The sequence below is a fragment of the Grus americana genome, chromosome 2, assembly GCF_028858705.1.
Source record: "Grus americana isolate bGruAme1 chromosome 2, bGruAme1.mat, whole genome shotgun sequence".
Classification (NCBI taxonomy): domain Eukaryota; kingdom Metazoa; phylum Chordata; class Aves; order Gruiformes; family Gruidae; genus Grus; species Grus americana.
Window position 1 is genome coordinate 119,709,700 of NC_072853.1, and position 13,194 is coordinate 119,722,893.

Sequence of the window (13,194 nt, forward strand, 5' to 3'; positions counted from 1 at the left end):
GTATTAAGAAGCAACTTGATTGAGCTGCTAACAGGCTGATAAAGGAGGTCTGTAATTTTGCAAGTGTAAAATCTTGTATGCATCTGCTTTAGCCCCCCGTGTCCCAGTTTTCTCTTTTGTAAAAGTGGATAATGGTATTCCCCACCATTGCAATGTAAGTTGGGCTTCCAGGGAAGAAATCATTGTTCAGAATTAGCGATAATGGTGCTTTTTCATGCCTGATGCTGCCTGCGTGTAATTCAGGCTACTTGCCTGCACAAGCTTCATCAAACTCATTAAATGACCCTAACTTATTCCTGCTGAGGTTCTGGTTGGTAATATCCAAAGCATCAAATATTACTGCTTCATCCTACTTTAAATGCAGCCTATGTTTTCCTGCTCCTTCCCCCAACCCCCAATTTATTAACACAAAAAATTTGCCTTTAAATTTGTATGAATTCTTTAATGAGAAGAAAAAAATAACTGTGTTTTATTAGATTTATCCTTTTAATGAAAGCAGCTACATATGTCTAATTACAATTATTGAATTTTCCAGCCTCCACTTTGACCTACAAAATATTAAATACTCTAATGATAAATTGTTATTCTCTCAGAAAAGAATAAACATCTTTGAAGTCTGTCATTTCTTAATTGTCTGCAACTTAATTAAATGAAAATTTTCCCCTTAAGACAAGGATAGCTGAAATTATTACAGTGCTTGGTTTTGGTTAATGTGCTAACTCTGCAAAAAACTAACAAAAAATTTAAAAATACTTTTTTTTTTTTTTAAGCAGACTAAATCTTGCAGCTGCCTCTCGGCTGTGGTGCTCAGGTCCTACCCTGCCCCCAGGCCGGCGCTCACTGTTGGGAACAAACTAACCTCTGCAGTGGATCAGATTTTTTAATGCTTTTTAGCCTAATCTAAAAATTTCCCATTCCCTTGCTACGCTTCAGATGTAAAAGGCAGCAAGCCACATCTTGGCAAATGTCTGTTACTTCTTGACACGGCATCTTGCTCCTTCCTCGCCGGTGTTGGGCGCTGCCCTGGGGAGCTGGCTGCCGCAGCCTTGGCTGTGCCCCTCCATGGGGCTGCCCCTGGCCCACATGGGCTTCCTGGTGACCCCTTCTCTCCAGGAGACCAGGACCAAGCACCACCGCATCAACAAACCCAACCTACGGCACCGTTGCCAGTTAATCGTCTTCAGGTTGTGAAACACTACAGTTTCTAGAGTATCGGCTTGTTGAAGTCCACGTATCTCATGCAAGTGTGGTGGTTCTTAATACCCGTGCAGCTCTTTTTATGAACTTCTGGCTGCAGCTCATGCTTTCTGGTGAAAAGATCCTTCCACATGCTAATTGTGTTTTTCAACAAAAACCTTCGGTCTGACACTTTTTTTTTTACCGTTCCATTTCACAGATAATCTCAGTGGATTTATCTGTAGCTTTCTCAGAGGGTAAAGTTTGCCCATTCTACTGTCTCTGTACCATGTATAACTCTCCTTTTTAGTAATTCTCATTATCCCTCAGTGTGACGTAAGAGCTGGTCCACTTCTCACTGCCTCTTTCTATAGGCCTGTTGCGACTTGGATTGCTTTTGAAACCCAGATAAGATCTCTTCGGTTTCTAAATAGGTTTCTGAGCTATATCAACTGTATGTATGAAGGTATTATTTGTGTGTATGTATATGCACATTTCATTCATTACATTCACATAAACATATCTAGATCTTTTCATAACATTGGCAATGCATATTTATCAATTCTGATTCCTTTCTCCGGAACTATGAAAACAGAACGTGTTTTAAATGAAGACATACCAGCTATACACGGGACTAATTTTATATTTCCATTTGTTCTCTTTAACTTTTTTGCAATTCCGTTACCCAGAGTTTTTCCATAGAGTATTGAATGTGATGCTTTTTTGGGGGATTGTTTTTGTTTGGGAGTTGGGATTTTTTTATTTAATTTGGACACATTTAATTCAGAGCTTGGTGATCTGTATGAGCAATTTAAAATTATTTCTTTTAGTGTGTCATCTTTGCCTTTGCAGCCATAAAGCTCAGCTCCCCTCACACTGTCCCATTTGTTCATTTCTGGTAAGTCACCCTGAAGAATATGGTCTGCTGTGGCCAGCACTTGAATGGAGCTGCTCAGATACGGCGTTGTACAACTAAGACAAGAGACTCATGTTTCTCAGAGCTGCCTGTCACTGAGTTACCCTGCAGATGACAGAAAGGGTCCCATTGCCTCGTGAATGGTTAATCCACGAGTTGCTGCTGCTGTCCACCATTAGGGTCCCATCTAGTTCCTGCTGAGATCACTTAGTCAAAGTGATTTTAATCATGTTCGTGCAGCCTATTGGGGTATTTGAAAAATGATCTGATCTCTTAATGGAAGCAAAATGCCCTAGAAAGATGATTGGCTGTGTGAAATAGTTGAGTTTGAGTCCTCCTAAAGTTGTATTTTTAGCTTCTGTACAGGGCAATGCAATCTCACCAAACTCTTTATCCATAGACTAGAAGAAAGTATGATTCTACTGGGTCCTGAAAAGAGATTAAAGATTCTAAGTCTGAAATAGTCAGGGCTTACAAGTAGGGCTTGAATTTCAAAGGGAAGGCTACAGCAACTAACGTTCATTAGTCTCCTAGGAAGCAGGTCTAGAGCAAATGACAGGAAATGTGTCTGACAGCCAAATGCTACAAATCTCTGAACAGTCAGTGACTACTGGAATGGCTTTTGTTCCCCTGAAAAAAAACCACAAGGAATTTGTTGTGACACTATTTGATCGTGGCTTATAGTTTTCTTACCTTCTGCTCAAAGGTTATAAAAAAAAGAGAGAGAGAAGAAAGTTTGGAAAGGTTAAATGCAGATCTTCAACTGCAAAGTTAAAAGAAACCTGAGAGGCTACAGTAGGAAATGACGTTGTTACTTCATCTACCTCCAAAACACATTTGTGAAAACAAATGAACAGTGTATACCTTTTATGAAGAAGAAATCACAGTTGTACTTTGAAAGCGAAAAACTAACTGCAGAAAACTGGTCAACGAAGAGAACCTTTGGAACATGAGGAGATGTGGAAAGACATTTGCCCTTAGCAGACAGTTTTATTTTAAATCTTCACTTCCTTACTTTTCTGATAGCATAGGAGTAACATGGTAAAAATAGGGCATCAGAAGAAATGGTAGAAGACAAAAGGTTCAGTAAGAAAAAATGAACAGAGAAACCCCAAAGCAGTTGACAGTAATGACAAATTATTCTATTCTGAAAAATAGTTTTTCGCATTTTAAAAAGTATTATCTAAAAAAACTGTCCGTATTGAATTGAAATATAAGATGACCATTTTGGAAGCCTGGGAATGAAGAAAATAATTTCAAATAAAAAGTAGAATTTGTCCAAAGGAAAGCTTATTTAAAGACTGTTTATAAATCTCCTGTGTCAGTATATACTTTTCTATAGATTTTCTGATTACTAATGCCTATAGGCATTTCAGCTCAGAGTGCGAGCCCATCATACTGACAAAGATGAGCAAGTGTGATCTGATCCATTACTCTGAAAGGGTCTGGGATGAGATTTCTGGGTTCAGATTCTTTTTTCTTGAGTTTGAGAAGCGCCAATATCCCAGTGTTGCTAAGGTGTAATAGTCTATTAGATGTGTTAGTATTCTGTGATTTTCTGTAGTATTGTGTCAGTGTGGTGTGATATCAGTGCTTTCCTTGGTGATATCTCAGGAGAAAGTTGGGGCTTAGGTGTTTTGGTGGGGGTTTTTTTGGCAACATTTTGCTAGACGAAGTGATTTCAAAAATTGCTTTAACAACAGCTTCCAATTTTGCTGGATGCTTGTGGAGGCCAGTGTAATTCAGAGAAGGAAGAGCTGGGAACTGACAAAAGTGACATTTGCTGTGTGAAACAATTTGCGAACACGTTTGCTTTCTGGAAGCGTAGGTTAATACCCTTTCAATATGTCTGAGAATAAATCTTTCTGAAGAGACATAGAAGCGATTAAACATGAGGAATGAAGGAAATGCAAAGTGAAGCAAACAGAGCTTAAAGATGGTCCTGCACTTTTGTATCAGGAACATTGCTTCAAATGCACTCAAGTTGCATGAAGTTTTGAGGTGCTCTTGAACAGATCCTCGTGGTGTTTCACAGTGTTATAAGGTGTTCAGGTAATTCAGAAGAAATCCTGACCTGCTGTGTAGTGCTTGTGGGTTCAGGAGACCCATTTGTAACTCCCGAACAGACCCAGTGTGGGAAACCTGTAATGTGTTGATTGACTTTAAAACATGCATGGGAACTGGTGAGGTATTTCTGCTGTTTTCCTGCCCGGTTTCCAAGATTCAGCATTCTTCAGAAATTGCAGAGCTAATAATCCTACTTGATCCACAGAGTGACGGTAGCTCAGTAACTCAACCAGACTGGAAGCATTATGGGAGCAGTAAGACAGAGCTCAGGCAAATTCTGTAGCAAACAAGTGGTTTTAAGGAGAAAGCTGAGGCTGGGATTTTCATGCTACTAATCATATTGGCTACAAAAGCAAATCACGATGAGAAGATTTAAAGAGAAGTGGGAATGAATACTGATTCTGTTTTGGATATTTGTATGGCCTCTGTATCACAGTATTTGATAACCTTTTATGTAATTAAAGTAAGAAGAAAGAAGTGGTGGCAGTGTTTTAATTAGCCCCAGTTAAAAGAGGGGGCAGGGTCTAAATACTCCATCTGCTGAGTCAGTCTGTAAGCCTGTGGGTGTTTTTTGAGAGGGAGGAGTGTTGCTGGTTTTAATATCACATCAGGATGGACACTAAGATTTGCAGTTTATAAGCAAATGTGATTCTGTCATTAGGCTAGAGAAAGAGTTATTTTTAACTTTCTTATGATAATGCTTCTAATGAGCTTGGCATACTTGTTGCCTTTTCAATATCATTCAGGCTGCTTTTGCCCTACTTTGGCTGTTGTCCTTTCTTAATGAAAAGTAGCATCTCTTTTGAGGAAGAGTGGCTTAGAAAACTGGTAGGTCCTCTATTTAGACTCATGAAGTAACAAATCAATCACAAACGTTTTATGAAAAAGAATCTCTATCAAAATGCGTGAAGCCAAATAAGAACAACATTTTGATAAATAGTCTATTGAATCTTAGGTTTCGTTTCTGTAATCTGTAGTACCATGAAGAGATTAAAATTGTCTTACAGGAGGTGTTTAGCTAGACAAAATGGAGTTAATTAAGTAGGCTTTTAGCAATGACAGAAGGTTTAACACACTATTATGTAAAGTACCAAGAGATCCTTAATGGCTAAAAGTGCTCATGAACTTTATACAAAAAGTTACCTTTTTGAGGAAAGGTTAAGGCATTCATTTAGTATTGTGTCATACTAGAAAGTGCTAAATGTACCAGAATTTTACCAGTATAACACAGTTCGCTGGAAATATTGCACTCAAAGCATAGTTAATCCTGGGGTTGTCCAACTGAGGAGTTTGCGCAAAAATAAGGTAGGAGAAAGTGTGTACTTAAAACCCTCACTTCCCTCCTGACTTCTTGATGGAGAATCAAGGTCAGTGAGAGCAGCACCATCCACTCCTGAAGAAGATTCCATCCAGAAGCAAAGTAGGTGCCACAGGTTTTACATACAGCAGTGATGCGTGATGCTGCCGCTTGATAGGGCTTGTTCTGTTCCATGTTGGAAGATGGTAACATAGCCCCTCTGCTCACCTGGGTCATCTTTTAATCTGAATTATTTTTCATTTGTTCCCTCTCTCTGGTCACTCAATGTGTTTATCACTTGACTCTAAATGATTTTGAATTTGAAGGAACTTGGTTTTGTCAGACATGAGAAATGCAAGGCAAGTGCACCCACAGCTGATGTGTATTGAAATTCTGAGGGTTTGTGGTGACTTTTTTTTCTTTGATGTGACCAGTGAGTGACCATTTTGCTTGAGTGCCCCACACGCAAGAGATTTGAACTACCACTGAAACACTCGTCACTGTGCTTAACACTCTTTTATCCCGTCCGTAAAACTAACACAGCATACTTCTGGATCTGCAGATCAAAAAAGTACTGTAGAAGCCTTGGGCATTGTTAGTATTAGTGTTCTCCTGGTATAGAGACTAGGTGATGTTCTGGGATGTCAAACAGCGTCTAAATCTTGGTCCAGGACCCTAGGACTTCATCCCATTTAGCTGCTGCATTATTAGGAGGAATAATAGCAATTTAGTTTTGTGTAGTTACCTTGGGGTCCATGCAAAGTACTGGCTTGGGTTTCAGCTGATGTTCATGCCAGCCCATGTCTGGCTGGTGGAAGAAGATGCTCCATAGTGTCAGGTGATACGTGTGTGGCTTTGAGGAGCTGTGCTTCCAGACAGCCTTAGTCATGCAGAAAACTTCTCCATTTCTACAGGGGAATAAGCAGTCCCACTAGAAGAATGAGGCCCATTTGATATGCCTTTAGCAATCAGTTTGTTTCCATTTCTCTGGGGGAAAAAGTGAAAAAAAAAAAAAATCATCTTAGTCTGTTTCTCTTTCTTTCCCAGCTGTCTCATGTCACTTTTTATCTCTGGCTCAGCCTATCTCTGAAAGCATCCTCTAAATTGTATTGCAGGCAGCAAGATAGGAATCGTACATTGTCAATACTCCTCAGTTCATTTGCTTCTTGCGTCACTGGGGAACACAAGTCATATGAATGGCCTCACGCAACAGTGTCTGTACTTTCATAATCCCTGTTACTCACTTGTTATTCTCAGTCATTTGATAAAGTCTCTGACTCATTTTTAGTGGATTTGCTTGTCTGCCCCCTCCTTCCCCTGTTATGCCAGCAGTAATACAGAGCCGGTGAATGACTTGGCCAGACTCCCGCAGAGGCGACACGATGTTTGCAAGACAGAGGGTCACACGCAGGTACAAGCCCCTCTGCTTCTTCCCTCTGTTAGCACCTGCTGGGACACTTTTTTTTTTTTTTTTTTTTGCAAATACCAGATGGCTGGGTAATGGATGGAGGAAGGGGTAATAGATGGAAGGAATATGGGGTTTCCTTCTCCCTGTGTAATAGTGACCCGAGGTGCCGCTGCGGCAGGTGATGTGTTGTCCTGTTTGGCGCAGATGTCTGGATGTGAGCAATGTTTCCATACCCCTTTTAGTTTCATGACCACACACTTACAAATCTATTACATCAGCAGCATTAGAACAAATGTACTTGTGCATGTCAATGCACAAGTGAAGAAACTGAGATGAGATTAGTCCTGCCAGGGTGGGTTTCCCACCTGTGCTGATGTTGCTAATCTCATAGAAAACCCTTTCCCACTCCCATTATTGCTCAGTAGAGTTACAGAAGAGTTGGGGTCCAGTTCCCCCAAATTTGGCCCCTTTTTTTGCATCATTGTTTGAGGATGCTGGTGAATTTAAACCCAAGTATTTTTTACTTTTCAACATCTCTGTCCTTTAAGTATGACTGTAGGATTTAAGTGTGGGCCCTAAGTGACACTGGCCGCTTGGGACTGGTCGTGTTGATGCTGCTAAAGCACTATGTCTTGGAGGCTAAAAAGAGCATGCAAATGATTTATCTGCTGCTTTACCTAGAAATTAGGCAGTGTACCTGTGCTGTACTGCACAGCGCTCAGTGCAGCAGCATTTATTTCCCTCTATGCTCTATGTGTGAATGTATTAGTATTTTTTTGTTTCTGTAGGAACAGTCCACCACAAAAAACAATACCGAAGTGTACGACTGAAGGCTTGCTGGACGAGCTAAGCCACTGGTTTTTACATCTGAAATCACACACTCATGCTTAAGTTATGCCCTCTCGATGGACAACGTGAGCAAAGAAAAAAGGAAGGACCTGTTGTTTGTGTCGTCTCTGCATGGTACTCCATGTCTGGAGACTGTTAAAGCACAGAAAATATCCGCTGGAGCGCTTCTGTTTTCTCCTCGTGGAATTTGCAGGCCTGCTGGTGTCTTGCCCTGGTTTGGGCTGGGGGGTCCGTCAGCGGCACTGAGGGTGCCTGAACGTCAGCGATCCCGGGCTTCCAGGGGCTGTGCACCAGCTGCGCCTAGCAGGTGACTCTTCCTGAAGTCAGAGATGCCACTGCTTCTGCAGGCCCTGGGCTAGTTTGCTTCTCGAACTGAGGCGTCCAGGTACTCAGGCTGCAGCTCTTTCTGTATTGGGCTGGCCGGTAACTGCGGTGAACGGGGTTCCTTGGGGGAACTCAGGTTTGGCGGTTGTAAAAGAGAAAGGGAGCAAACAAGAATAGGCAAGCCTGAGGCTAAAAGGGAGGAGAAGTGGTGCACCTGAGACCGAGGGACAACAAGCATCATGGCTTTGGTACAAAGGTAACTTCATTTGAAACAGAAAAGTCATCATCAAATGCTCCATTGTTCATGTCACCTATCTTGTTCCTAAGTTGAAAATTAGTGTTACTGCTAGTGAAGACTTGGTAAATGGATGTTTCTCATAGTAAAAAGAAGGTGCTGTACTAAGTGATAAAGAATTCATTAGATCTTGTTGTGCTGAAAGCTAAGGATAGCCATCACCCTTATTTCTGGGTTTCTGATATTACTATAAGGAGTAATAAAAGCCATGTACCTCCAGTGCAGGTCTAAGTGCCTTTCTGAGTAGTTGCTGCTACCCAACATAGATTTTAACGTGTTTTCTGGAGAAAGTCCCTCACTGGGATTTGCGTTACTGGCAGCCCTTGGAATTTGTGATTTGGTGGTCACTTTTCCCTGCCTACACAACAGCTTTTTGTGTGTTATTGCTCATCAAAGACTCCAATAAAAGCCAAAGTGAATTTTACACCTACGGCAGCATCTTCTCACAGCTACTGAGGCAGGGGAGTATCGTGCCATTCTAGGAATCCAGTTCTGATCATAATAACACCAAGATAAATTTGAAATAGTGTCAGTGCTAGCAAAGATGTAAATGCAGAATAAAGAGGATAAACCTGTGTGTAACTTTTGTTATTGGAACATTTCTTCCTCCTGACATTTTATGGTACTTCCTAATGAAGAAAAGTACCCGCTTGTTTTGGGCATAAATCCCAAGGATTCTAGAAAACAGCTATATCAAAAAAATAAAACTAACCCATCTACTTTAACTAGCCAAGCTTTGTGAATAGCAAGACATGAACAAATTTGATATTAGAAATATCTTTTAATCAAAATACTTTAAAAACATGATTTTTCTTCTATAGAAATCTTGTAGATTCAATTCCGAATGCCTCCTGTCTATTATACAGCAGAGATTTATACCCATTATAAGAAGCATTTTCAGAACAAGTGCTTTGAAACTTTTCTTCAGTAGTACAGTCATCCTACTTTAAATTCAGTATTTCGTTTTTGTCTATCTCTAACTTATATAAACTGGCAAACTCTTAAATTCTGATTGCAATGAAAATGTAGTAAGTGGAGTAGAGAAAGATTAATTAATGTTGTCTATTATACTCCTGTCACAAAATTTTGGATAATCCTTCATTTTTCCCTATATCTGATACCGAGTTAGTCTGAAAAAGCTTTCTAGGGCTAACTCAAATATGTGAGATGTAGGTGCGTGCAATCTTGTGGTCATCTTTCTTAATCCTAAGGTACATGTTAAGCATAAACCCCTTTAATATTATCTGTTATATCTAATTGCAGTCTTTTGGTGTCTGGGGCAGAGGGCTGCCTGTAACACAGAATATTCCTAGTTTTGCATGCTCTATAGTTATGACTTGTTAACCTTCCTTAGGACTGCATATAAACAAGAATCCCAGTTTGTATCTCAAAGTCCAGCCACAGTACCTTTGGTTTGTCTATTAATGGTTATTGAAACCACAAGTGCTTGACAAATTATACAAGTGAGTCAGCTGAGAATTTAGAAATTAATTTCAGAAGCTGCTGCTACAAACCACTTCCTAGCAAATATCATGAAATAATAATGGTCCTAATGCTATTCTGAACTGTCTGGCTGAACTTTGACATAAAGCATGGAAATGACACTTAACGAACTGAGGCAATCATTAACCTAGATGTCGCTGTGATACTCCTCTCTGACCTCTTGTTTCTCTAAATAGATGCGCACATTGTTTCCCACAATAGTTCTCTTCCTGCAAGTATTCATAGGGTATGTCTATGTAAAGAGCTTCTCAAAGATGCTAATTCGATGTAACCTTCTGAAATACCTTGCTCCACGTAAATCTGCAAGTTGTATAATGTTTTGAACGTGTTGGCAGATTCAGTGCTGTACCAAGTGCAATCAATCCACCTTTCTCTCAAAAGAATGAGGAAAAGGTTTTTGGTGGCTTTTACCTTTTCGGCTTTTCTGATCATTTTAACTGGGCGCACTGTTGCACTACACTTATATAAAATCTATTTTATTCTCTGCTACCTGCACTAGATTTCCCCCCCCCGCCCTTGCATTTCTCAAGTTCACTACCAACATGCTGGCGGTGGGGGACATTCTGTTCCAGCCGGCGCGGTAAGCAATCTGATGTGGGCAGCGGGCGACTTGTTTCCTTGGCCACCACCCTCAGTTCACTCTCACGCCAGCATTCCTAGTGTCAACAGCAAGCTACTGATGATTGTCCAAGACCTTAAGTCTTAGATGGAAAAATTTAAGTGGGTCCTTAAGTGAAGGAAACCTTTTGGAATCACATAATCTTTGCCTTTTTAAATTTGCTTTGAAATTTTATAGGTAAGGAGAGTTATCAGTAAATGCAAAGCAAGAGCCGGGCAGACACAGAAGAATCAGCTGTCGAAGCCAAAGTGGGAGGCGGCATTTAATTATACTAGGGTTTGCTAGGCTGAGGGTGTTGGTGGGCTAAAGTGTTGATGTGAATTTGGCGTAGTGGGTGTAATGCACAGAAATAAGACTTCAAACGGGGATTTTGTTTTGAGGGAGGATTTGAGATTTTTGGACACCCCTTTCTGAGCTGGACTGCAAAAGAATTAGACCAAGGATGGTAAGGGGACGGGGGAAGAAGTGGACCACAGGTGAATCCAAAGCACTTTTCTCACCCCTCTGGCACTTTGTCTCCAGAAGCTGTATTACACTTTTACCTGCCCATCAGTGAGAGCGTGTTAGTCTTACTGTCAAGACTGGAACTAGAACCAGGTGGAAGCATCATCCATTACAAGTTGGGCCATGAAGGAAATCCCAAGAGGTGCAGAAAATAATGCAGAACTTTGAGTGGTTTTTTTCACCCCTTGAGTCAGACTTACAGATCTTGTTTCTTGTTTGCGCAGTGAACCCATTTTCTTTTTTATCTCCCAAACAAAAGTATGGTTTTTACATAGTACCAGAGCTTTTAGAACAAGCACATAAAGGCATGCAAAATTTCCTAAGACATAGGTTATTGTTAGTGACACTTGCTGTGTTTTCTCCCTAGGGGAAGGGATGTTTGTTATATTCGCATCTTTTGCAATAGCTCTAATACATCACAATAGCTTGTGGTGACACTGACAAATAGCAAAAATGTACAGCTTGGTTTGCCTGAAATCTTTTAGAGCACAGATGCACAACAAGCAAAAGCAAGCCAGTTTGGGTTGCATCCATCACTCTTTCCTATGTTTCTACCTCCAATACTGCCTTGTGCCCCCATCTTGTACCCGCCACCAGACCACGGCTCTTGCTGTGTTCGTAACCTGTTTGGCTAGCAGGCTCAGCGAGAGCTGTTGAGCGTATTGGATTCAAGTCTAGGCTTGATGGCCAAAATGGGCAGCCTGCCTGTTTAGACGGACCATCTGATCACTTCCTAGTCGCTGTACGCCAGCCAGCCGCTGCCAATCACCTGCAGGGCATGCCAAAAATCTGTGAGCTGGCCGAAGAGGTGCAGCTGCAGTGGCCAGTGGATGCGCTAGCCCGTGCCTGGCTGAAGTGCTACTGCATGCCAGCGAGGCTATTGCCCTACCAGAATTATGAGGAGAGGGTGAAGGGAAAAGTTAGGAGGAAAGAAACTCTGCACACAGTAATTGTACGGCCTCTGTAATTGCTCACGATTTTTGAGTGTTCTGTGTCTAATCCTACTGTGATTATGTAAATTTGAATGTTTCAATATAAATATCGTGTCCCCTGGGAACTCTTTCTGCCTGAAAGAGATACAAATGACTTAGCAGCCAAATATTCATGTCTAACTGTCCTGAGTTAGGGTTTCAAAATCAAATGTCATCTCTCACTAGGAATGTACAATATTTTCAAAATGCAGACTTGAACAGTTACTATAAAGAGTATAATTAAACTTCTTATTACTTGTGCATTCTCTGTGGTTTTAAACGTGCTCATCAGTGCCGTGTGAGAACTCTCACTGCTGTTTGTGACATTTTAATGGCAGTTCTCACCAACGCCATTGCAAGTTTTTGGTGCTCTCTCCTTTTCTATTAAAGGCACCTATTTAAGATATACGTGCTTTTGTTGAGAAAGAAATGATGAAAGATTGCTCCAGGAGGGTTGGGCGTCTCGTAGCCACTGTCACGTAAAAGGGTACGAGACTGATGTATGGCTGCGGGAGGCCCTCCCATTGAGTCATGAGGTTCAGAAAGGACCCCCTTGCTTTCTAAACTCCTTCTCAGAGAGGAGCATAGGTGTGGCTAGGTCCAAGTCTTAGTCCCAGACTTGGCCAATGGTTCATGTCTAAAGGTTTATATATATAGCCACATGTCAGAGTCAATGTTTGCCTGTCAGAGCCCCCAAAGGACTTGCATTGACTCAGTTTTGCAAAGTTGAAACTAACAGAAAGTTTATTAAAGCGACAGATGCAAGGAGTTCGGAATTGCAGTTAATAAATGCACTCACTGCAATAGTGCTAATATATGACTATGATTATAATGCTAGCAAAATAGTACCCCAGGTATTCTCACCGAAAAGGTGAAATCACAATGCTTACCAAGAAGATGTCCCTGTCGTGGGTGGAGGAGGAGGAGCACAGCCTGTTGACTGCCTCTTTGGGGTCTTCAATTTCTTCTCTCCCCCCTTCCCCCCAGCCGTAACTTCCTCAGTATCCTTTATGCCAGTCTTAGCTGTTCCCACCCAGGGGTGATGTTTAACATGATTTGGATGGAGAGACGAGTAGTATAATCATATATGTTTACCATATACTCCTTTTAGCTCATTAGCATATTTAGGAGTGTCAACTTTAATATTCATTTCATGGATAATGAAGCACTCTGGGCACTGTGGCCTTCAAAGTTCTGTGCACAAACCGCCTATCTGTTTATTCCGCATTCTTTAGCCAAAACAGGGCCGTCTTGCCACTGTAAGA

General features: G+C 41.1%; 1 protein-coding gene across 6 annotated transcripts in view; it reads left to right on the top strand.

The window, feature by feature from the left end:
- MYRIP (myosin VIIA and Rab interacting protein) overlaps positions 1–13,194 on the top strand; it is a 239,194-nt gene that overhangs the window by 149,989 nt on the left and 76,011 nt on the right. The gene's annotated exons all lie outside the window — the stretch shown is intronic.